The 26,997-nt window shown below is 37.1% G+C and overlaps 1 protein-coding gene and 1 non-coding gene across 2 annotated transcripts in view; both read left to right on the forward strand.

The window, feature by feature from the left end:
- LOC125226563 (elongation of very long chain fatty acids protein AAEL008004) overlaps nucleotides 1-26,997 on the forward strand; it is a 67,464-nt gene that overhangs the window by 7,896 nt on the left and 32,571 nt on the right. The gene's annotated exons all lie outside the window — the stretch shown is intronic.
- On the forward strand, nucleotides 10,249-10,320 carry Trnat-ugu. The gene has a single exon. It is a non-coding gene; the product is annotated as a tRNA-Thr (tRNA).

The raw sequence follows: 26,997 nt of genomic DNA on the forward strand, positions 1-26,997 counted from the left end.
CATCTAGTGTTTGCAATAAATAGTACTTACATCAACCGAAAGAATTCTGTCTTAACAGTACAACTCCTGCACACGAGATGGCGCGCGAAGAAAAACTCATGAAAACTCGAAAATTCGCGTTTTCCGGGACCTAAGGATAAGTTAGACCGATTTTTCACCCCAAAAACCCCCACATAACAAATTTCTGCGAAATCGTTAGAGCGGTTTCCGAGATCGTCAGTGTAAATAAATATATATATATAAATAAATAAATAAATAAATAAATAAATATACAAGAATTGCTCGTTTAAAAGTATAAGATAAACTAACAAAGCGGCTTTATAGCTATCGACAAAAATGGGACGTTTTCCCGTGCACACTCACATTTGCCTTCTACGGATTCGTATTACCTTTTTTTGTAGATCCCATTTAGAAAAACTTCATAATTAGGTATATACCCCAAAACAAAAAACGTACCTTTGTTTTGTTAATATCAAAATGAAAGAACCAAAGATTTAAGTGTGACTCACCAATAACTATGGCAACGATAAAAAAGAAAAAAAAACAGCCTAAGGCAATCGAGCCTTGCACAGTTGCATTCAATTTCTTTTTTCTAGTATAATGTATCGGTTTGTGCGCACGTATTATTTCGCTACATGCTTTGTACTTTTATTGTACAATTATTTCGGTATTTGGCCTTGAAGAAGTAGAAAGTACGATGGATTATTTCGGATCTTGATGTGTTTTTTGCGTTACAAACTCTTCAGATATGTGTCGTTATCTGGGTAAAGGGACCTTATTGTTGATGACACTTACGTACACGAAGATCGCTCGTAACGCCCTAACGCCGTAAGCGCCATCGATAATCAAGTCATGGACCCTTTACCTAGATAATGGCACATATTAATTTCCTCTTATGTAACAATGACCTTTAAACTATATGTGACTTTAATTAGACTTACAATTAAACATATTATTATTTTTATAATGTTGTTTTTTTTTTATATTATTCATACCTACTGAATAAGATATATGAAGGCAATAAAAATTGTTTACCTAAGGGAAAATAAGAATAACTCAATAAAACTAAAAAAAATATGCTAAATCTTATCATTCAATTAATAGGCCGGCAACCGCTAGGCAAAAAGTAATGGAAAAAAGATTTAAAAAAGTAAATCGAGGCATATAGTATCCGGTCCGTCGTCGGCCTTGGATTCTGTCGCATAAGTGTTATAAATACGTCAACTCTAGAACAATTATTCTAAAAATATAGTTTTCTTCCACTGATTATATTTTTTTTATTTTGCTTTACTACCTTGTTTTAATGTTTATTTGTAACGCAGATTATGGGTAGCGTCATTTACGTAAAAACATTAAATTTTAAATTAATCTAGTGTTTATTATTATTTAACATGGAAATTCATAAATAATATCATAGATGTTACTTAAAATAGGTACCTAACTACATCTCATATTTTTATTTTAAACAAAAAATAATAGTAACCTGCTTACAATATTCCATTTAGTACCGATTTATTTTTAAATTCTTTAACTATATTTCTAAGTAGGTACCTACATGTGAAATTTCAATATTCGCCTCGACGCCATTTTATTTTAGAATCGGAAATCTTCCGTCAGACCTCAAAGTTCCGGTCTTTAATGAATTTGGTTGGTTATTATTGGTATTATAAAAAAAAACATATGTTTGATATACTAATGTTTATAACTTTATATCGCTCAACTTATATCACATCACATAATACCATTGGGGTAAAGTGACGCACACACATTAATTCAAGCATGCTCCATGTTGTTTATACACTATAATCTTTGTTTACATAGAAACCACTTAAGGTCAGTGTGGGGAAGACCGTCTACCCGGAAAGACCGTCTATTGACTATAACTTTTGTGTTTATATATCTACGCCTCTCACACCTCCGAAGGTATACCAGTTTTTCATCCTCAAGCCATTGGTCTTCAGTACATATCCCTATGACGAACACTAGTTAACAATAATCTTGATTTGTGTTTCGAACTCGAACATCGAGTTCAACATGGTTCCGCAAAAAATTAAAATAAAATAGAAGCAGTCGGAATATTTGTATATGTAACGTAGTCATTTAATAACCGTTCTTTCTGACTAGTATTTATAATTTACTCAAAACGCGCTCAATTTCTAGTTTTATGTTCTGAAATATGTAACTTAGAAATTGTGCCTATCCGGAAAGTCCGGCATAAAAGAGAAAGGCAAGACCGGCATATGATAAACAAGGAGTTGCCAACCTTTTTTAGGCTTTATTAGAAATAAGTCGAGTGTAAACGTTATCAGTATATAAGTACGTTTTTGGCTTAAGGTAGTTGTACCGTTTTTGATTTTAACTTCGAAATACAGTTTTGGTAATGATTCGTATGGTGTTACTAAAATCATTAGAAAGTATTAAGTAAAAATAAAATATATGTGACATGGTTGTGAAGAATGATAAGATGTGAACAGAAGTAAGCCTACACTGCATTATTCATAATCATATTTAAGTTGATAGAATTATCATAAGTTCTACCCGTTTTTTATTATTTTTGTTTAAGTATATGTATTTCCAAAGAGAGTAGGGTTTCAAGTTGGTCATTATTTTTATAATCAGCATTATCCAACAGGGACCGTATGGGTACCCTTAAAAACGGTTTTGACCGACTATTTTACGGCTACCCGACCGTTAATTGACATTGCTGACTGTCACTTTGACACAAAAGTCGTCATGGGTATCGTCAAATATGTTTTCAGGGGTGCTGATTTCAAAATTAATGACCAATTTGGAATCTGATATTACTGACTGTCACTTTGACACAAAAGTCGTCATACTAATAAACTTTTATGTCAAAGTGACAGTCAGCAATGTCAGATTTCCAGTTGGTCATTAATGATAGTAGCATAACTCGTGGTGTATGCACTTCGCGCATACAGTAAAGAGTGACTGAGATAGCACTATCCTTATTGAAATTCTTGGAAGTAAGAGTGAGGAGAGACCTCGAGATGTATCGCTACCGCGTGGTCGCCGCCGTCTAAGCACGACACCACTTAATAACCGTTCAGCTCAACTTTCTGTCGGGTACCCGTAGCTACTTGAAACGGTCAACATAAGAGTTCAATCGCCCGTATTAGATTCACACACCGTTTATGAAATATTAAGGCCATTCCTGGATCAAAGATAGGTATTAATCGATTAACTTTATCCGAATCGTTTAAAAAAAATATCGTCAAAATTAGTCGACGATTAATTTATTCGTGATTAACGTTAATCGAAGATCTTCGATTACAACTAATTAATCGTCCTTTTCAATCGATTTAAACGAATTAATCGTCTCATTTTAATCGTTAATCGTTAGTCGATTACTTTTTGCCCAACTCTGGTAGTGACTATAGCAAAACTCAGACATTGCTAAGAAATGTTACCAAACTAATTCACGTACCTAATATCCTAATTACGTTTACTTAATAACAAAGTTTCAAAAACAAATAAGTAGTTGGATTTATATGAGCCTGTAATATCGTGACTAAATTGGACCTGAAAAGAAAAGGTTATGAACCCCATCTACGGGACATATGCCGGTCTTGCCTTATAAATGGAAAAATGCTTATATGTTTAAAATTTCAACGTTATTTTAATAATTATCTAGCACATTCTGCCCTGTTATTACGTAAAATAACAATGATCATGGTTTTGGAACCTAGTCTCATATGAAATTACGCGACAACAAGCACTAGACGGTCTTCCCGTACTCACCGCGGGGGGACGGTCAACCCGCTGAGCCTTAAAAAATGTGATTTTTATCACTTAAAATTACCTTATTTCGCCAAAATATTATAAAAGTTTTGTAAAATATAATATTTGCTATCCCATAAGACCATGCGCATTACGCCAGACTACATTAAATATAGAGTTTTATCCACTCAAACTTTATTTCAAATAAACTATGCCGGTCTTGCCCGCACTGACCTTATACCATTTAAATATAAACCATGTTTCCTATATCATTATGGTTGTATGTATCGGTACATTTCGAATGCACTAGGTAAATTGTTGAATCGCGATAAACCTAATCTGTACGATATCAAGTGTTTATGTAATAAAAGGTATTTTATGTATTTACTAAATCATAAAAAACGCTGTAAGGTCAGTGCGGGCAAGACCGGCATAGTTTATTTGAAATAAAGTTTGAGTGGATAAAACTCTATAATTAATGTAGTCTGGCGTAATGCGCATGGTCCTATGAGATAGCAAATATTATATTTTACAAAGCTTTTATAATATTTTGGTGAAATAAGGTACTTTTATGTCATAAAAATCACATTTTATAAGGCTCGGCGGGTTGACCGTCCTCCCGCGATGAGTACAGAAAGACCGTCTAGTGCTTGTTGTCGCGTAATTTCATATGAGACTAGGTTCCAAAATCATGATCATTGTTATTTTACGTAATAAGAGGGCAGAATGTGCTAGATAATTAATAAAATAATGTTAAAATATTGAACATATAAGCATTTTTCTATTTATAAGGCAAGACCGGCATAAGTCCCGTAGATGGGGTTCATAACCTTTTCTTTTCAGGTCCAGATATTGCATAATACTGTTTTTCCAACGAACATAATACTGTTTTTCCATGACGACTTTTTGTCAAAGTGACAGCCAGCAATGTCAATTAACGGTCGGGTAGCCGTAAAATAGTCTGTCAAAAGTGTCAAAACCGTTTTAAAGGGTACCCATACGGTCCCTATTGGATAACGCTGATTATAAAGATAATGACCAACTGGAAACCCTACTCTCTTTTGAAATATTTGTCGCCGCATGTTACACAATCTAAATATACTTAAACAAAAATAATAAAAAACGGTTAGAGCTTACGATAATTCTACCAACTTAAATATGATGATGAATAATGCAGTGTAGGCTTACTTCTGTTCACCTCTTATCATTCTTCACAACCATGTCACATATATTTTATTTTTACTTAATACTTTCGAATGATTTTAGTAACACCATACGAATCATTATCAAAACTGTATTTCGAAGTTAAAATCAAAAACGGTACAACTATCATAAGCCAAAAACGTACCTATATATTGATATTGTTTACACTCGACTTATTTCCAATAAAGCCTAAAAAATGTTGGCAACTCCTTGTTTATCATATGCCGGTCTTGCCTTTCTCTTTTATGCCGGACTTTCTGACTAGGCACAATTTCTAAGTTACATATTTCAGAACATAAAACTAGAAATTGAGCGCGTTTTGAGTAAAATAATAGTACTAGTCAGAAATAACGGTTATTAAATGACTGCGTTACATACATAATATACAAATATTCCGACTGCTTTTATTTTATTTTATATTTTTGCGGAACCATGCTGAACTCGATGTTCGAGTTCGAAACGAGAAACAAGTTTATTGTTAACTAGTGTTCGTCCTAGGGATATATATGCATTGAAGACCAATGGATTAAGGATGAAAAACTGCTATACCTCCTGAGGTGTGAGAAGCGTAGATATATAAACAAAAAAGTTATAGTCAATAGACGGTCTTTCCGGGTAGACGGTCTTCTCCACACTGACCTTAGTTTCAAATCCCATGAATTCGCGAAGGTGCTAGTTTTTTAACCCCCGACGCAAAAGCGACAGGGTCTTATAAGTTTTACGTGTCTGTCTGTCTGTCTGTCTGTGTGTGTGTCTGTCTGTGGCATCGTAGCTCCCGAACGGATGAACCGATTTAGATTTAGCTTTTTTTTTGTTTGAACGCTGAGTAGTCGGGAGTGTTCTTAGCCATGTTTCAAGAAAATCAGTCCAATAAGTATGTCGGGTTTTTTTTTTTTATTAACCCCTGACGCAAAAACGAAGGGGTGTTTTAAGTTTGACGTGTCTGTCTGTGTGTCTGTCTATCTGTCTGTCTGTCTGGCTATTTGTCTGTCTGTCTATGTGTGTGTCTGTCTGTGGCATCGTAGCTCCCGAACGGATGAACCGATTTAGATTTAGTTTTTTTTTTGTTTGAACGCTGACTAGTCGGGAGTGTTCTTAGCCATGTTTCAAGAAAATCGGTCCAATATGTCGGGTTTTTTTTGAAATTTTATTTTGCGGTTATTACTTGTCATCGTCATCTGAAAATTGTATCGAGAAAACCAAGTTTAAGGGCTAAAGTCTACCTTTAACAAAAATGTATATCAATATTTCGAACCCATTGAGTTTGATTTTAAAAACATAAATAGTTTACATTTACCACCAACATCTCTCGTACAACTAGGGAACAAATCAAATTATTTTATCGTTTTTTTTTTGTTTTGTTCTTTTTTCAAGTAGTCACACTACTATATATAAATAATAAATTGAAATAGATATCATACACGAAAGAAAAAACGACAAGGCCCACTGGTGGCCGAGCCGGGAATCGAACCCGGGTCTTTAGCTTACGTGGCTAACGTCTTCACCACTAGATCACTAGACCGCGCGTGGCGTGGCGTGCGGGTGGTCAATTCAAATAAACGCATGTATTCGTTCGTCGAAAGGTATAGGCAGATCACATGAAACTGCTAAAGTTCCGGTGCCACTTTTAGCAATTAAGGGGTTAAAAATGTACGAAATTGTGTTATTGCAGTAACGTCGTGTCTTGCGTGGGCGACGGTCGCGCGACCGTCGCCGTCGCGTCTCATCGCATCGTCTACTTCCATATCGATAAGGTTTGATTTCGTATGCGTCGCATAGCCGTCGCGCGACCGTCGTCCACGCAAGCCACGGCGTAACAGCCACAATAAAATTAAACCCTTATCCCACAGTCGACTTCTACGATACCGACGGAACGAAAGGGTCATATAGTAACGATTAATTTTTGACACCCGACGCAAAAACTACGGAGGTTATAAGTTTGACGTTTTTGTCTGTCTGTCTGTTTGTCTGTGTGTGTGTCTGCTGTGACATCGTAGCTCCCGAACGAAAGAACCGATTTAGTTTTGTTTTGTTTGAAAGCTGAATTAGTCGGGAGTGTCGTCCACTATGGGGTTTTTTTTTTTTCAAACTTTTAATTTTGTGGTTATTGGAATGCAGTTCAATCCATAAAAATCCCAAAATGATGTGACTCATGATTTCGAGTGTGAGCATCGCATCAGGTTTGATTCAAACAGGCCTCTTAATTTTACTTTAACCTTCAGATTACTGTCACTTCCTTTATCTGATTCCGCCTTTTATAAGAAAACACACAACTGTTTACTATAATACCTATTCATTCGTTATAAATGCAAGGTAGCCTGGTGCGACCACTCTCATTTCCTCATTTTTATGATAATATAGGAGTTAAACAACCAGACGAATCGCCTATTAGTAAGAAATTACCATCCCTCTGGACACCCAGTACAACATCAGGGGCCACACCATAGATTGTAGAAACGCTTAGATGAAGGGAATGTGACATCATGTCACCACTTTTTCATTACAACAATATGACAGAGAAATTTTCTCGCACGGCAAACGTCCACCGTAGGCACAGTGTCTGTGCCTCGGCCGAGGCAGGTCGACAGAGGACAACTAAGTGCTGCCTCGGACGAGGCACGTATTCTTTAGTAATTTGCCGCGCTAAGACCTTGCCTCGAGACGCGTCTAGTCTCTGTGACCCGTCTACGCCAATTTATTAAATTATAATATAACGAACCTACCTTTATTAAATTATAATACATATAACGAATTTACGTACATAAATTCACGCCTGTATTGGCCTAAGGGGTAGGCAGAGCACATGAAACCGCTCGTTTCAATGCCAATCTTGGCAATTAAGGGGTTGAAAGACGAAATTGTAATACTGCAGTGACAGGTTGCTAGCACATCGCCCACACCACAATCGAACCCATATACCATAGTCGACTTCTACGACATCCATAGGAGGGAAGGGGGTGGTGAAATTCTTATAACTCGTCACCACACGACACGGGCATTAACCATTCATTAATACCCTTTTAACCATGGTTTATCTAAAATCACATAGTTACAGAGCCCGTTAATACAATAAGCTTATCACACACAAGATTTAATTGTGCTAGCAAATTATCTTCTATTAAGCACACTTAACTCACATCTCGCATGTATACAATGGTTTAGAATGCATTATGTTACGTACATAGAGTACCTACACCTACCATTCTTTTTTTAACAATCGACGCAAAAATGCATATTTTAATAAATTACTTGAATCAAATGAACGTTAACTATTAAGGACCAGTTCCATCAACCACATTTGACAGACACATCATCGTCACGCAGCAGAGATCTATGGAACTTCCCATACAATAAAATTTAACGAACGCTTTAACGGTGACAGACGGTTTGATGCAACCGGCCCTAAGAGTCAGACCAAGGTAACTTAGCATGGATTTTGCTATTACAGAGTGTATACTGTCGTGTCATCAGTGACGACTAAATATGTAATCCGCTATTAAGATACAATAATTTAAAACAATCAGTTTTTTTCAGAAAATAAAAGCGATTTAGACATAACTCAGCTTTCAGACAAAAAAAACTAAATCTAAATCGGTTCATCCGTTTGGGAGCTACGATGCCACAGACAGACAAACAGACAGACAGACAGACAGACAGACAGACAGACGGACAGGCGGACAGACGGACAGACAGACAGACAGACAGACACCACCCCTTCGTTTTTGCGTCGGGGGTTAAAAACTGACCTAGGCACTCGTAAACTTGCAGTACTTGCACAAATAATTGTAAGTGTGGATAATAAATAAAAAAAAGGAAAAAAATAGGTAAACAGAAGACTGTTAATATCAAATTAACATTAATGTTAGGTTAGAACATGAAAATGCGACCGCCTAAGAACGCACATACACTGATATAGATGGCGCCACAAAAAATGCCTTGTTGCCATTGATTATATGTAGATTGACGTTAAGTGTCACTTTCGAGCCATAAATCTATATTCTATGTCAATAGTGACACTTAACGCCATCTACAAGTATAATCGAAAGCTACAAGACATTTTATTTTGTGGCGCGTATCTATGTGTGGTGTAGTGTAAGCGCGTTCTTAGGCGGTCGCATTTTAATGTATGGGATGGTATGATCTTTTTATATTTAGGTAATCTATGGTTAGAAGGAGAATAGTGTGTTCAGAACTTGAGGTGACAATTTCGACTGGCAGGTAATTTTAACTCAGAAACAGTTTTCAGTTTTACACAATTAACTACTCTTACGGTAATCTATGTAAGTAGTTAAAACATTGAAAATATTTCGATCGCTTGAAATTCGACTTATATTGACCGGGATATAGACCTTGATTACCTTTTTGATTTTTGTCGAGCTCCCAATATTTCGACGCAGTTGCATACATCATGTTCACCGAAAACCCGCGCGTCTAATGAAAAGTCTAATGAAAATAACCGTAAACCATTCAAAACCCTACTTGAAATTACCCACCAGTCGAAATTATCCCTCCGTACCTTACCTACTTTACTAATTACCAGACATCAGAGCCGTCTAGAAAAATCTACATGGAAAATCCGCATTGTCTTTCCAAAGTACATTACGCCATCAGATATATCGGAACGGCCGACGCGTTCAAAAATATGTGTGCGTAGCCGAATGCACAAAGAAACGCTCACGAAACGCTCACGATAATAACTCTTTCGTAGCTTATCTATCTCTATCGCTCTTGCGTATTAGCGCGACAGAGCTTAGACTACATTTCTGCGGCGTTTCGGTGGCGTTTCGTGTCGCAGAAATGCCATTGGGCTACGGGGCCAATACGCTTGACAATATTATAGAGGCGTGTTTACATATTTGTGAGCACCTTACCTGCTCCGGTATTAATGATGGCGATTGTACATTACGAAACAAAAGACTCAATAGACTTCAAAATAGGAAATTACAGAGTGTTTGATAAATCTTCCACCGAAGCAGCAATAAGGCTCGACCAAACTGCTATTAAGCAATTTACTTAATGCCAAGGCAGTTCTTCATTGTGTCCTCACTGGATTATTAGAGATGGTCTTACTGACGTTTGTTGAAGAAAAAACATCGATAATCATTATCATACAACTAGGGAACAAATCAAATTATTTTATTAAATATATTTTTTGATTTGCTATTTTCCGTCTCTTTCGCTATACCGTAATCCTCTAAAGGATATAGGAGGTGCAAGCACAAATTGCTCGCCCTTAGAGTTGGTCAAAAGGCGCCTAGCCTAGTCAGAGATGAGATACACTAGAGAAATTTCGTCGGGTATCACGGCGGGCGGGTGGTCTAGTGGTAATGACGTTAGCCGTGTAAGCTGAAGACCCGGGTTAGATTCCCGGCTCGGCCACCGGTGGGCCTCGTCGTTTTTCTTTCGTGTATGATATCTATTTCAATTTATGGTCATTATAATCTTGTAGTATCTTGTACTAGTTGTACTACCCACTTTCCTCCCATGGGTATCGTAGAAGGCGACTGTGGGATTTTGGTTCAATCGTGGTCAGGACGATCGAGCTAGCAACCGGTCACTGCAATATCAATATCATTACCTATTTTTGATACATTGTTAAAATATCCGTTAAAAAATAAAGCGATATTAACACTACGCGCTCATTGTTACATATTAGTTCAAGGCCTGGATTAAAAAAAATGGTCACATACCTAATCATTATCAATCATATTCATATTCATTTATTCATAAAATTAAAAATTTTACATGTCAAAGTTAAATTATCATAAATAGGGTACAATACAATATTACATTTTAAAAATAGAAAATACTCTCAAACAAATTCAATAATTAATTAAATAACCTAACCACAAAATTAAAATTTTGAAAAACCCCCGACCGCGACCTAGTGGACCGATTTTCATGAAACATGGCTAAGAACACTCCCGACTAACACAGCTTTCAAATAAAAAAAACTAAATCGAAATCGGTTCATCCGTTCGGGAGCTACGATGCCACAGACAGACACACACACAGACAGACAAACAGACAGACAGACAGACAGACAGACAAACAGACAGACAGACAGACAGACAGACACGTCAAACTTATAACACCCCGTCGTTTTTGCGTCGGGGGTTAAAAAAAAAAGATGTCGAACAATAATTACAAAATAATAATAATAGTATGTAATTGTTTTTTTTTTTTCTTGGAGATACAACAGAAGTATGTGACAGGATAATAAAGATTACATTAGCAACAATACATCGAGATTTGTTCACGTACTTCCTTAAACGTTCTCACTAAAACATACTTAAGGTAAACGGACTTAACTAAGAAAAAAAAAGTTACATGCAAGGCATAAGGTACTAAGCTTGCACACATGTATATAAATATAATTAACAAGCGGTTTACAAGCTCACGGTACGAACAACTTGAAGTAACTGACACCCAATATTAACAGTAACATTAGGTAATTATAATAATGATGCCAACAACAATAGCGATACTGAGGACGACATATTACTGACGGAAACCAGGCTTGCCGCTGAGGCTATTAATTATATGCTGACGATATTCAGGCTTTGTGAGATTGAAGATGTCAATGGATGTAAATTCTTTATTATAAGAGTTACAAATACGACGCAAGGGAGCTCGCAACCCAGCATTACTAGAAGGGGTGGTAACCGAGAACAAAGCATTTGAGCGGGAGCTGCACCGAGCTGGGACTCTGAACCGTATCTGCTGAAGCAGTTCCATACAATTATATGTACACAATACCCTTTGCAGATATTATAAAGAGTAATTGCATCGCAGCATTCGCGTCTATTCTCTAGTGACTCCAACTTATAATACTGTAATAGGTCAATGTAAGATAAACGTTTCCCTGTCAATCGCCTATGTAATACCCGCAAGAACTTTTTTTGAACCATTTCTATTGCATTTGAATATTTTTTATAAAGTGGGTTCCAGATTACTGAGCCATATTCTAAGTGGGGTCTAATCAACGTTTTGTACAACAGGAGATAACTTGAAGATTTTTAAAAACCTTAGCTGTTCTCAAAACGAAACCTAGCATTCGATACGCTTTAGAAATGATGCGCTCCACGTGCAATTGAAAGTCAAGTTTATCATCGAATAAGATGCCAAGATCACGTACCGTTGACACTTTATTAATTTCATCGTTACCAATTTTGTACTTAGCGTTGATAATCCGTTTTTTGTTTTTTGTAAATGTCATTTGTAAGCATTTTTCACTAGCTAATTGCAGCTTATTTTTGGAACAATATTCGAGAAAACCATTTACATCGTTTTGAAGTAGGTTACTGTCATCAATGGACTTGACTGTTTTAAATATTTTTAGGTCGTCTGCGAACATTAGAAATTGACAATTCTTGAAACATTGTTTATTAATATCGTTAATGAACAGTGTATATAAGAGTGGGCCTAAAATGGATCCCTGAATTACCCCTGATGTGACTAATTTGCGCTCTGATGCGAATCCATTAATGACAACGACTTGATACCTATTTGAGAGGTAGGAAACGAACCATCGCAGAAGGTTTCCACGGATACCATTGTACGCGAGCTTTTCAAGAAGAAGCAAGTGGTCAACTTTATCGAATGCTTTTCTAAAATCAGTAAATATTACATCCACTTGCTGTCTTTTATCCATAGACTCGAATAGTATATTAGTGTAAGACAAAAGGTTTGTTATTGTTGATCTGTTCCTCATGAATCCGTGTTGCTCAGACAAGATGGATGTTTCAAGAGCAGCAAACATTTGATCATGAACCAGTGCTTCAAGTATTTTTGGGAGACAGGACTGCACGGAGATCGGGCGGTAATTGATTATTTGGGATCGCGAACCAGACTTATAGATTGGGGTGACATTAGATACTTTCCACTTCTCAGGGAAAGTACCCGACTCTAAACATTTATTGAATATAATATATAACGGGATCACTAAAGCGGTAGCGGTATTTTTAATAAATAAAGGGCTCAACTTGTCAGGTCCACAACCCTTATTGATATCTAAATTATTAAGTTTCCTAAGAATATCTGATTTGGTAACCTGTACATTCGATATGTTTGGTGCGTTTTCCGCGGTCGGACTGGTCAATAGGTCATTCAACTGCACATTTTCCTTTTGCTCAGAAACAGAATTGAACATTACGGCCTTTATGGATAGTGCGGTGTGGCCGACGGGTGTGACTTACAGACGTTTTATAGATTTTAAATATAAAAATAAGTAAATAGTAAAATAAATAAATATAAAAAGTTGTAGTTATCAAAAAAAAAAAAAAAAATTGATTAATATATTTTATTTTATTTGATATTTCAGTAGTAAATTTAATTGAAATTGAAATTTGAGATTAGATCCAATTATGAACAATTCTAAATGTAAACTAATTAGTTATAATTGCAAGTCGGTTACTCGCTCGGTGGATTACATTAGAGTGTTATGTCAGAAGGCGGATATTTTGGCATTACAGGAGACGTGGCTTTATTTACACAGTTTACCATTTTTGGGAAGCATTGACAGTGAGTTTGGGTATATAGGTTCGTCTGCCATGGATACCTCAGCTGGCCTATTACAAGGGAGGCCGTATGGTGGGGTGGCACTTTTATGGAGAAAAAGTGCGTTTGACTCGGTTTCGGCGATCCACTGTGCGAGTAATCGTCTGGCGGCTATTAATGTGAAGGTGAAGGGCAGGTCGTTCTTAGTCTTTTCTGTTTATATGCCGGTTAATTTGGCTGACAATTTAATAGAATTTACCGATTGCTTAAGTGAGATGAATGCCATAGTGGAAAATAGTCAGGTTTCATCTGTATTTATGTTGGGAGATTATAATGCACACCCCGATAGTTTATTTGGCCGTGAAATGTTAAAATTTTGTGACGATCAAATGTGGACTTGTGCGGATATGGACATACTGGGAGCTAATTCAGATACTTTTACGTTTATCAGTGATGCCCATGGTAGTACACGTTGGCTCGACCACTGTCTGGTGACACAGGCCGCTGTGCAGTCTGTTACTAGCGTAGAGGTGCACTATGGGACAGCGTGGTCGGATCACCTAGCATTACAAGTCGAGTGTGACATAAATGTTCTTAGACCTCATCATGCCCCTAGAGTACCGGTCTGTGATAGAGTACGGTGGGGGTTTAGAAATGCGTCACAAATCGAAATGTATAGGAGTATTTGTAATGAGAAGCTTCGTGAGATTGACTTCCCACATGATCTGTCTAACTGCTGCGATAGGTTGTGTAGTGATCTTAGTCACAGAGCCGTAATTGATCGTCTTTATGTAGATATAGTGAAGTCGTTGAGGGGTGCGGCGGCGGAGAGTAGTTGCGTGATACCTAGACGGAAACGTGGTGTGGTTGGGTGGAATAGACATGTTTACCTGGCACATAAGGATGCTAGGCACCATTTTCAGTGTTGGTTAATGTATGGGAAACCGTTGTCAGGGCCTTGGTACGCTCGTATGGTAGAGTCGAGGCGTATATTTAAATCGAGACTGAAGTGGTGCCAGGATAATGCCGAACAGATAAGAATGGATATCCTGGCAGAGAAACATGCTAAAAAGGATTTCCGCAATTTTTGGAAACAGACTAACAATCTCAACCCAAGGCCTAGTGCCCCTCTTAGTGTTAATGGTATCAGTGAGCCAGTTGAAATAGCTAATATGTTTAAAAATAGCTTTAAAGTTGAGCCGCTGCATGTCGTTTCACCTACCGTCCAGACTAGGTTGGGGCGTTCGTCAGATCCACTCATTAGCTTTACGGCCAGTGAGGTCACCTCTGTGATACGCAGTATGACTAAGGGAAAATCACCAGGTCACGACAGCATAAGTATTGAGCACCTTAAACATGCAGGTGTCCATTTGCCGCGCGTATTGTCCATGTTTTATACGTTGTGTATTAGGCACTCTTACTTACCAGATGAATGTATGAGGACGGTGGTGGTGCCAATAATCAAAAATAAAACCGGTGATTTCTCGGATAGTGCCAACTATAGGCCCATATCTTTAGCGACGACTATTGCCAAGGTCCTTGACAGTATGCTTGATCGACAGCTTAGCAAGTACATTAAACTGAATGATGCGCAGTTTGGGTTTCAGCCTGGACTGTCAACTGATGCAGCTATTTTAAGTCTCAAGCATACTGTCCGGTACTACACAGACCGAAAAACACCCGTTTACGCGTGTTTCTTGGATTTGTCCAAGGCTTTTGATATGGTGTCCTATGACCTTTTATGGCATAAGCTGAGAACAGAAACTAATGTGCCAGAGGAAGTGGTTGGTATTTTTGATTATTGGTACAAACATCAGGTAAACATCGTGAGGTGGGCAGATTCACTATCGGGGGAGTACAGATTGAAGAGTGGAGTGAGGCAGGGGGGTTTGTCATCTCCTCGGCTCTTCAATCTGTATATTAACGCCTTGATAGAGGACCTCAGCAGTACCAGGGTTGGCTGTTGTATAGCTGGTAAAATGATAAACAACATTAGCTACGCCGATGATATGGTGCTGCTGGGGCCTTCTGCTTGCGCAGTTGGTAGGCTGCTTGGAAAGTGTGAGAGGTACGCAGTGGCTCATGGACTTAAGTACAACACGACGAAGAGTGAGGTGCTCGTATTCCAGTCTCGTGGTTTTAAAGTGGACAGGGTCCCGAGTATTATGTTAAATGGAGTACCCTTAAAAAGAGCTACTAGTTTTAAGTACTTGGGTCACTGGGTCACGGAGTGCCTCTCTGATGATATGGATATAGAGAGGGAGCGCAGGGCGCTGGCTGTTCGGGGAAATATGTTGGCTCGCAGGTTTGCACGATGCAGTAAGGATGTAAAGATTACTTTATTTAAAGCATACTGCCAATCATTTTATTCGTGCTGCCTGTGGGTGAACTATACTCAGCGTTCAGTCAGTGCCCTCAGGGTGCAATATAACAATACGCTCAGGATGTTGTTGGGACTGCCCAGGCACTGCAGCGCTTCAGGCATGTTTGCGGGAGTGCGAGTAGATGGCTTCCATGCCATTATTCGGAAGCGTGTCGCCTCCATCATGCAGCGAGTGCGTGGGAGTAACAACGGCATTCTGAGTGTAATTGCTGGCGGTCTAGACTCCCTGATAGCTAGACACTGGAGCAGTCTACATGTATATATTTAATAATGTAATATTTATTTTGTGTTTATTTTATTTCATTTTGTGTTTGTGTCTGTGATTTTTACTTTTAAAAGTGTTTGTGTATGTGATTTTAATGTTAACCAAATGGGTCTTTTGTTACCTGATTTAATAAATAAATTAAATTAAATTAAATTAAAATTCATTATTATTATAATATTCTGCTAATAATCTTGGCTAGTTATTGGCATCTTAGGCACTGGTCCCACCGAAAGCAAGTAAATTATGACCACTATGAGCTATCGGCTATAAAAACGAACAAAAGATAAGTATACAACTAGGGAACAAATCAAATTATTTTATAAATTTAAATAGATATCATACACGAAAGAAAAAACGACAAAGCCCACTGGTGGCCGAGCCGGGAATCGAACCCGGGTCTTCAGCTTACGCGGCTAACGTCTTTAGACTCAAAAGGCGCCTAGCCTTCTCAGAGATAACATACTCTAGAGGAATTTCGTCGGGTACCACGGCGGGCGGGTGGTCTAGTGGTAAAGACGTTAGCCGCGTAAGCTGAAGACCCGGGTTCGATTCCCGGCCCGGCTCGGCCACTAGTGGGCCTTGTCGTTTTTTCTTTCGTGTATGATATCTATTTAAATTTATAATTTATATATAGTAGTGTGACTACTTGAAAAAAGAACAAATCAAAAAATATTGAATAAAATAATTTGATTTGTTCCCTAGTTGTATAGATGGCAGCACCATCAAATTGTTTTATTCGTCGGGTACCACGGCGGGCGGGTGGTCTAGTGGTAATGACGTTAGCCGCGTAAGCTCAAGACCCGGGTTCGATTCCCGGCTCGGCCACCAGTGGGCCTTGTCGTTTTTTTTTTCGTGTATGATATCTATTTCAATTTATAAAAGATAAGTAGTTGTTCCCGTGTAAATAAAAGAGAGAGCGAGCGATTTGTAGCTCATATGCTGTAGGCTAACTATAACTCGCCCGCTACTATTTTTAACCGACTTCAAAAAAAGGAGGAGGTTCTCAATTCGACTGATTTTTTTTTTACACGGGAGCGACTATCTGTTGTACGTTTTTAGGGTTCCGTAGTCAACTAGGAACCCTTACAGTTTCGCCATGTCTGTCTGTCTGTCCGTCCGTCCGTCCGTCCGTCCGTCCGTCCGTCCGTCCGTCCTTCCGTCCGTCCGTCCGTCCGTCCGTCCGTCCGTCCGTCCGCGGATAATCTCAGTAACCGTTAGCACTAGAAACTTAGAAAGCTGAAATTTGGTACCAATATGTATATCAATCACGCCAACAAAGTTCAAAAATAATAAATGAAAAAAAAAATGATTTATTAGGGTACCCCCCCTACATGTAAAGCGGGAGCTGATATTTTTTTTTATTTCAACCCCAACGTGTGATATATTGTTGGATAGGTATTTAAAAATGAATAAGGGTTTACTAAAATCGTTTTTTGATAATATTAATATTTTCGGAAATAATCGCTCCTAAAGGAAAAAACAGTGCGTCCCCCCCCTCTAACTTTTGAACATATACATATGTTTAAAAAACATGAAAAAAATCACAAAAGTAGAACTTTATAAATACTTTCTAGGAAAATTGTTTTGAACTTGATAGGTTCAGACCGCCTCTTGTTTTACCTCTTAAGTTGTTGTTTATACTTGCTATGTTGTTTCGTGTATTGAGGTGTGCAATAAAGAGTATTTGTATTTGTATTTGTTCAGTAGTTTTTGAGATAAATACGGAAAACTACGGAACCCTACACTGAGCGTGGCCCGACACGCTCTTGGCCGGTTTTTTATATTTATAGCCGATAGCTCATAGCTTACTCGCACCAAAGAGGATCAAGTATTATAGAGAGTTACTGTCAAAGTAAAAAGTGTAATCACAGTGCATAGACTGCCATCTCTCGACACAAGCTTAAAACTTTTAAATCTCAGTTTGGCCCATATTCTTATAGATATGTGTTAAAATGTCAGTGATTAATATTCGCGCCATCTAGCCGAGCGTACCCCAAAGGTGTCGCCATCTAGGCCACCGTACCTTTTTCTACATGGTTCTGAAGTACGTTTTTTTTACTGTCTATACGCAGTTACATATGTCTTTGCTCGCTCTTAGTGTGATCAGTGCCATAGTACCCTGTTTCGGTAAAGTTTCTGTTGATGGCCTTAGTCACCTTGAAAAGGCATTATAATTATTACCTTATCACTCAACCATAGGTATCCTAAACTTAAAGGGACAAAACGGCCTTGAAGTAAACAGGTTATTTGAGGAAAATCAAAGAAAGACGCGTATATAGCCTACACTCAGGTAGCTGCAGTATTCCGTATTTTTTCTTTTACGGAAACGGGACTTTTCTTTCCTGACGAGGGAGTAAATTGGCACTTTTCTATTCAATAAACTAAATGTTGCCAATTAAAATATTGACGAAAAGAAATTGCACATCGAAAACATTTTTTCATCGTACTATTTGTACATCAGCGATTTGGAATGTCCTCATACGTGATGTGAAAAGCAGTTTGTGTCACGTGGTAGCCAAATAATCTCCATCTTGGGCGTTAACACTTGAATTCCTCACTACGCTCAGTATTCAATATACGACCTCGCAGTAAATATTTTAATTTGCTCCTATGTATAACTCAATCTACTATTATACAATAGTTTTTTGTGATAGTTCGTATTCGTCATACTATCTATCCCCATTCCTCCCATGTGTTAGAGTAATTATTTATTAATGCCTTATTTTGATTTATCTTACTGTCATTTATGATGAAAGTATTAAAGAATATCAATTGACTAATAGTAGTCACTGGGTTTCCGCCATGTTGGAATGTTATAAAAATGGCGGACAAGCAGTGACGGTGGCCAGTTCGAGTACAGACGAGTAGTAGTGAAGAAGTCTTGAATTATTTATTGTAAATTGGTTGTTAATATGTTTGTTATAAGTGAATAAAGTAAATGTGATGGTACAAGTAATAGTTTTCATCATCAACCTGGTAATATCCCCAACAGTTCAGAAGTTGGACGAAACAAAAATCGATAAGATTTTTGCCACGCCGCACAAGTGTAAGGTTTTTTTTTTAGTCAAAATAATGTAACGGATTTATTTAACGAAACGTGCATTTAAATTGCTTTGGTAAGTGACACATGTATTATATTTATTTCTTAAAATTAAACTTCATGTTCTGAAACTGGTTTGATAATCTACCCTCATGGCAGTATAAATTGATGAGCTCTCATTATTGTTTTATTTAAAAGATGACTTACTTTTGTACCTAAAAATCTTTTTACAAAAGGTGTGTAACATTACATTGCCCATTAGTTATTGAAACACATAAATCTGATAACTATATGACTAGTATATTCTGGATACACAATAAGCGCCGTCATATGATACGTCATTCAGTTTGTGACAGTAAAATTTCATAAATTAATTGGCATAAGGAAATCGTGGAATTATGAGTAAAGTAAATTTGTATCTTATCAATAGAAATAAAGTTCTGATTAAACGACTGCTTTATTTAACGATGCCTCGAGTTGTTAAACACAAGCCATTTTATGTTGTTTCCGAAAAGTGGTGTAATTTATTCCAACGAGGCAATTGTCCTGCTGTTGTATTCTGTTATTATAATATAATTATACATATTCGAGCTTATCAAGTTATACAGATCAGATAAACAATTAAACATTCATACTGAATGAAATACGCTGTGTAAAATATGTTCTCATAAAGTACTTCAATAATTTAATCCCTCGTGTCCGGTAACACAAGATTGGTAAAAATTATGTATACTTATGAAAAGTTGATCTCAATTCAAACTGAGAATTATAATGCAGTTGGTTCTTAATTTTGATATTTAATGCTTTAAGTACGATTTTGAACAAAAACGATTCCTGTTCATTTGCAAATACATATTTAATAGTGAATTTAACATATTATATTAACCGTTAAAATTGAAGTTGTGCAATTGTGGGTAGTTTAATTCTGTTAAGTACTGAATTTAAATAAACAACTTTGATAATAAGGTTGCCAACCCCTGGTATGAATAATGGAGAGTAAGTTGTATCTCTAATCATCTTCAGATATTTTATGATAACTCGTTATAAAAATGTTTAGCGTTTTAAAGTTTTAAAACTCAACGAATTGAAATGTGTTGTTTTTCAACGTTTTATTTCACGAATTGGACTGATTGATTTCATTTTGATTGTTGACGGTATGCTACCACATTTATGAATACTATTTTATAATGGCCAGTGATGGCAGAATTATTTAATCAAAGTAACGTATAAAATAAAATTCTTCGCATTTTACCATGGTGATCATGGGTGATAATTCGATGGGAAATCGAAAAATTACATCTATGGTGTGAATAAATATCATTAAGACATGTTTCAGACTATTAGTAATATCTGTTTGCTTCTTGAGAATAACGATTCAATCTTGATATGCTTATATATTATGGTGCATGTGACATGACGGGTGATGGTCACATGTAGTCATATATAGAGTTATATGTAGAGTTATATGTAGAGTCATATGTAGAGTCATATGTAGAGTCATATGTAGAGTCATATGTAGAGTCATATGTAGAGTCATATGTAGAGTCATATGTAGAGTCATATGTAGAGTCATATGTAGAGTCATATGTAGAGTCATATGTAGAATCATATGTAGAGTCATATGTAGAGTCATATGTAGAGTCATATGTAGAGTCATATGTAGAGTCATATGTAGAGTCATATGTAGAGTCATATGTAGAGTCATAAGTAGAGTCATATGTAGAGTCATAAGTAGAGTCATAAGTAGAGTCATATGTAGAGTCATATGTAGAGTCATATGTAGAGTCAGTCATATGTAGAGTCAGTCATATGTAGAGTCAGTCATATGTAGAGTCAGTCATATGTAGAGTCAGTCATATGTAGAGTCAGTCATATGTAGAGTCAGTCATATGTAGAGTCAGTCATATGTAGAGTCAGTCATATGTAGAGTCAGTCATATGTAGAGTCAGTCATATGTAGAGTCAGTCATATGTAGAGTCAGTCATATGTAGAGTCAGTCATATGTAGAGTCAGTCATATGTAGAGTCAGTCATATGTAGAGTCAGTCATATGTAGAGTCAGTCATATGTAGAGTCAGTCATATGTAGAGTCAGTCATATGTAGAGTCAGTCATATGTAGAGTCAGTCATATGTAGGTCATAGAGTCATATGTACGCGTAAACTCGAGTATTTTGGCCCCAGTATAAAATAATTGCACAATGAATCGTATCTTGTGGAATATGGTTGACCCACGCGGATGGACGTGCGGGATTTAGAGCGCGTGGATGAACGTGCGAGATTTAAAGCGCGTGGATGAACGTGCGAGATTCAAAGCGCGTGGATATACGTGCATAACATTTAAGCACGTTGATGAACGTGAAAGACTTTCATTTCAACCTTTATAAATACATGAAACATTAATATAAAAGTACAACATAAATGACTGTGCCTTAATATCAGAATGTATATTATTTGCGACTTTTGATTGGATAAAGCAGTACAGCAATAATTACATATTTATCTTTTGGCTACTTGTAATACGTGTATCCAGTTCTTTACATGTTTCATAGTCTTAGGTGATCAAGAATAAAGTAACAAAAAAAGAGACTTTATTGATAACATATAAAACTTAATACCTAGCAGGTTTAGCTCGTAAAATATTAAAAGTGAAGTACTTAAACTTTGTATCGGTTATGAAGAGACCTATTAGATTTAAAATAAAATCGTTACTAACGACTAGTTTCCCTTTCATAGATAAAAGAAATAAATTGAAAATGTGCAATTTGAAATCTAGAGAGCAAACATTAATAATCTTTTGTCTTTAAATTCGCGATAGCTCTTCATGAAAAGAAAATATATACTTGCTTTATGTGTGAATAGATCTTTTGATAATTAAATGAATTGCTCACCACTTGCGGCTTGTAATCAGCGCGAATAAATATACGTCGGATATCGTATTTGGTTTTTCATACGACACGGTATATATAAAAAAAAGAGATTATGTATATAATGTCTGACGGGTGTCGCTATTGTTGACCTGTAACCTAAATAGTATATGTACAAAGAGTTTTTCTATTTCGGCATACTATTGCATCAATCTTAGCTAGTACCTAAAATAATAATAATAATAACAGGATAAAAATAATAATAATAAGGACCTACACCGTAGTCGTGTACTTGCGATTAGTCTTAAATGGTTGCGTAATTTAATATGTTTACGTTACAAATGGTAAATATTAACTAGGCGCGATATTTTATTGACAGGTCATTTGAGTATTTAAAGATTCTGTAAATGTGTATGATATATACATCTGAAAAATCTTGAATATACTCAGTATATATAAACAGTAGATATATTAATAGGCGATGACAATAATTTAATTAATCATAACGACTATCGATACATTATGACTTATTGAATTGATTACCGAACCATAATCGTTTTACCATAATTTCGAAGACAGTCGAAATTATGTTCCTAAAGAAAGTGTTGCAAGTTTCAGATCAAGGACCGAGGAGCGTCCAGGTGAAAGGGCCAGGGTCTGGTATTCGTTTACCACCCAGGAGTGCCCAGGTGAGAGGGTCGGGGTGTAGATTCACTTCCGACCCAGGAGTGCCCAGGTGAGAGGGTCAGGGTAAAGATACCTCTGTTTCGATCGTCCACCGTGGGTCCTCATACGCTGGCATGGTATGCGAGCTTGCGTCTGGCGGCGCAATGTCCGGCGTCCGTGATGAGCAGCATCGGCAGCACTATCCAGGCTGACAGAGCTTGGGTGGCCCATGATGCTGTTGCAGCGGACGGGTACATCATGTTGCCGAAGCCCGTGGCGGCACGGGAATTTCATTCAATCGTGTGATAAGGTGGTGATGTCATAAAACCGTGTAAATATGTTCTTTTTGCTTGTTTCGCGAGTGAAGTGTGAAATGAAGTGTTGCATTGTTTACTTAAATATGTTTATAACTTGTGAAAATAATTTAATTATCATAATTTAATTAGATGTAATGAATTCAATTGGATGTAATGAATTTAATTAGATGTAATTAATTTAATTAATTTAATTGTATCGAAGTTAATGTTATTCATATATTTATTTTTCACGGGCCTATATTTCTTGATAAGATTTATGGAAATATTTAAAAATCCATTTTATAGCATATCGTAATTATGTGGTAAAGGTATCGGTATGAAGTGAAGTGATGTTTTGTATTTCTATTGTTTAAGAATTATTTCAAATGCATATTATACTACACTTTTATAATCTTTCTTGTATAAACTGATATTGTCTTTCTTTTGAATTATTTCACATTAAGTTTTGGCGAAGGGTCTCGCCTCGAACAGGATGGCCGAGCTGTTAGAGTAATTATTTATTAATGCCTTATTTTGATTTATCTTACTGTCATTTATGATGAAAGTATTAAAGAATATCAATTGACTAATAGTAGTCACTGGGTTTCCGCCATGTTGGAATGTTATAAAAATGGCGGACAAGCAGTGACGGTGGCCAGTTCGAGTACAGACGAGTAGTAGTGAAGAAGTCTTGAATTATTTATTGTAAATTGGTTGTTAATATGTTTGTTATAAGTGAATAAAGTAAATGTGATGGTACAAGTAATAGTTTTCATCATCAACCTGGTAATATCCCCAACACATGGGTGTCATAGAAGTCGAATTTAGGAAACGGGTTCCATTCAATTATGGTGCGAGTGATAAAGGCTAGCAACCTGTCACTGCATCTTCAACATTTTTATTTTATTTCAACCCCTTAAGAGGATACGGTAGCGAAAATGCTAAAATGGAAAGGAGCCCCCCTTTCAACTTGGGAATTTTAGTTCAATATACAAGTGTTATTAACTAGATTTATCGAAAAAAAAATTGTCCATTAAGAACAACTCAGTCAAAAGATATTTCAAAAAAATCTTTAAAATCGAGGTTCCGCTCTCGACTCTTTCCTCCTTCAAAACTTAATCAATCGGAACGAAATTTGAAAATCTGAATGACAATGAAATAATCTATGTCGGACCGTTTAGCTTTTTTGGTTAATTGTTACCAATCTTGAGTATCACACCTTTTTTTGCGCCACAATGAAAAAGGCCGTTTTTGGAAATTTTTGATTAGCTCTAGAATCTTTAAAAAGCAGAATATCAAAAAAATCAAAACGGTCCGACACAGATAAAAATAATAACAATCTGTGTTGAAAAAATCATTGCTCTATCTTCAAAAACCAGGGAGGAAATAGTTGAGAGCGTTTGTGTGGAGAATTGACCCCTACCGTATCGTCTTAATTCCTAAGAGAGGTCCTGGTGCCTATCCCGTTTGGCAACGCAGGCGTGAGCAACTCTTTCACTTTTTGTCATATTATATTGACCGGGATATAAACCGTGATTCACCTTTGGATTTTTGTCAAGCTTCCGATATTTCGACGCAGTTACATGCATCATGATCACGGAAATCATCGACAAATATCAAAATGGTATCCCGCACAGTATCAGTCTAATATACTAACCGTGAATCATGCAAAACTCTTATACTTTTCGTGCTAGGTATTTGATCGTGGAATTCTTTGCTATTTTATCGCTGCCTCGGTAATATGAATTTAAAGCTCGACCACATATGCGCGTTTTTAAAGCGTAGGCGGAGCGTTAGCGTAGCACAATGGTAGCGGTGCGCCAGACGAACGCTGGCGTTGCGCCCAGCGGACGCCGGCGGGAACTAACGAGCGCGGATTGCGAGCGGAACGCCAGCGTTCGTCCGGCGCACCGCTATCATTGCGCTCCGCTAACGCTACGCTATCAAAACGCTTTATGTGTGGCGGAGGCTTTATTTGTGCTTGCTTGAGTGCGTGCGTGCTTGCTTGTGTTAAGATATTTAATTTTGATTAATTACATGGATAAATTGTGTGTCTGGTTTTTTTTTAACTTAACTGTGCCGCTTAGCAAAACTTGCTCTAGATAAAAAGTAAAAAAAAAATTGACTTAAATTTGGTCAAAGCTCCAAATGTAAATTTCATTCCAGATACAGTATGAAAACCAAGTAGAGGTACAGAGTACTGAACCAACGCCACAATCACTTACGCTTCGTCGTAGCTAAGTAGCTCTCCCTATTGCCACACCTCGGACACTGGCGATTGAATATATGAAAGAGGCGCGTTCCTAGCACACAGTCTAAGCTCGTGTAGCTGAACGCGTAGTATGCTTGAATGAGTGACATATGACTGGTCGTCTGTTCGCATTTTTGACAGACGGTAACTGTGAGGTAACCGAGAGGGGGTGGGCGGCACTTTCAGCGGGGAGCGGGAGTGGCCATACTGTATGATAATACTCTTTTCCCCTCACTAGCTCGGAAACACGTGTTTTGTCCTTTAATACCAGCGGGTAAAAACGCATTTTATCCACTAGTGGGTAAAGTAATTTGACCTTGAATAAAGTCAAATTAACTGCTTTAAAATTGATAAAAGTAGGTGAATCTAGTAATAAAGATTTACCACCTGTGGAAATACTGGAAGCAGTGATAAACGCATTTTTTGCGTTGTAGTTTCCTCGCTATAGTGAGGGGAAAAGTTTTGTGTTATTTACACTCGGGTGCAAATGTATTTTACTTCTCATGTGTTAAAAAACTCGCAAGTTCAGGATTCTATTCTCGATACTCGATCTCGAACTATAGAATCCTTTCACTTGCTCATTTTTTCAATTCCACACTCGGCGTTAAAATACAACTTTGCCCCCTTGTATAACAAATAACTATTATTATATTGTGCTATTGCTCATCTGCAGTGGCGGGACAGAGAGACCACTTTTCGATCACCACCAGTGTCAACGATTCTCACTACGTCCAGGCTGGCTGGATCTATACTTTTTTTTTAATATTATAGGACATTCTTACACAGATTGACTGAGGCCCACGGTAAGCTCAAGAAGGCTTGTGTTGTGGGTACTCAGACAACGATATATATATATACTTATATACATAGAAAACATCCATGACTCAGGAACAAATATCTGTGCTCATCACACTAATAAATGCCCTTACCGGGATTCGAACCCGGGACCGCGGCGCAGCAGGCAGGGTCACTACCGACTGCGCCAGACCGGTCGTTTAGCAAGTTAAAAATCCTTTGTTTACCTATTAAACACGCAAAGTGATCAATGAACGTCATATGTTTAGTATGTAAACGGTCAGATTATGCGTATTGACATTCATAACATAGCATATGTTACGCTCATACTGGTCCATCATACATAATAATGGTATTGACACTAATCACTACAATTATCTAATGCTAACCGGGGTGAATAAGGACGGTTTCTTAAAATGTTGACAATGACATTATCCGATAGCTGACTGCATGATTCGCTATCTAATAAGATAAAAGACAATTAAATGTCCCAAGATTTTCATACATTATTCAAACCTACCATTCCGTTACCGACACACAAAATGTATGAAAAAATGGTAACGGAATGGGAAAAAAACCATCAGGATTGAAAGAGCTCGCGATTCTGAGTGGAAAGCACCATAAAAAATTCCAAATCCAAAAAAAGTGGGGTGGACAACTTTTGAAAAACCGGCCAAGAGCGTGTCGGGCCACGCTCAGTGTAGGGTTCCGTAGTTTTCCGTATTTTTCTCAAAAACTACTGGACCTATCAAGTTCAAAATAATTTTCCTAGAAAGTCTTTATAAAGTTCTACTTTTGTGATTTTTTTCATATTTTTTAAACATATGGTTCAAAAGTTAGAGGGGGGACCGCACTTTTTTTTCCTTATTATTAGCGATTATTTCCAAAAATATTAATATTATCAAAAAACGATCTTAGTAAACCCTTATTCATTTTTAAATACCTATCCAACAATATATCACATGTTGGGGTTGGAATGAAAAAAAATATCAGCCCC

Source organism: Leguminivora glycinivorella, chromosome 5 (assembly GCF_023078275.1).
Source record: "Leguminivora glycinivorella isolate SPB_JAAS2020 chromosome 5, LegGlyc_1.1, whole genome shotgun sequence".
Taxonomy (NCBI): Eukaryota; Metazoa; Arthropoda; class Insecta; order Lepidoptera; family Tortricidae; genus Leguminivora; species Leguminivora glycinivorella.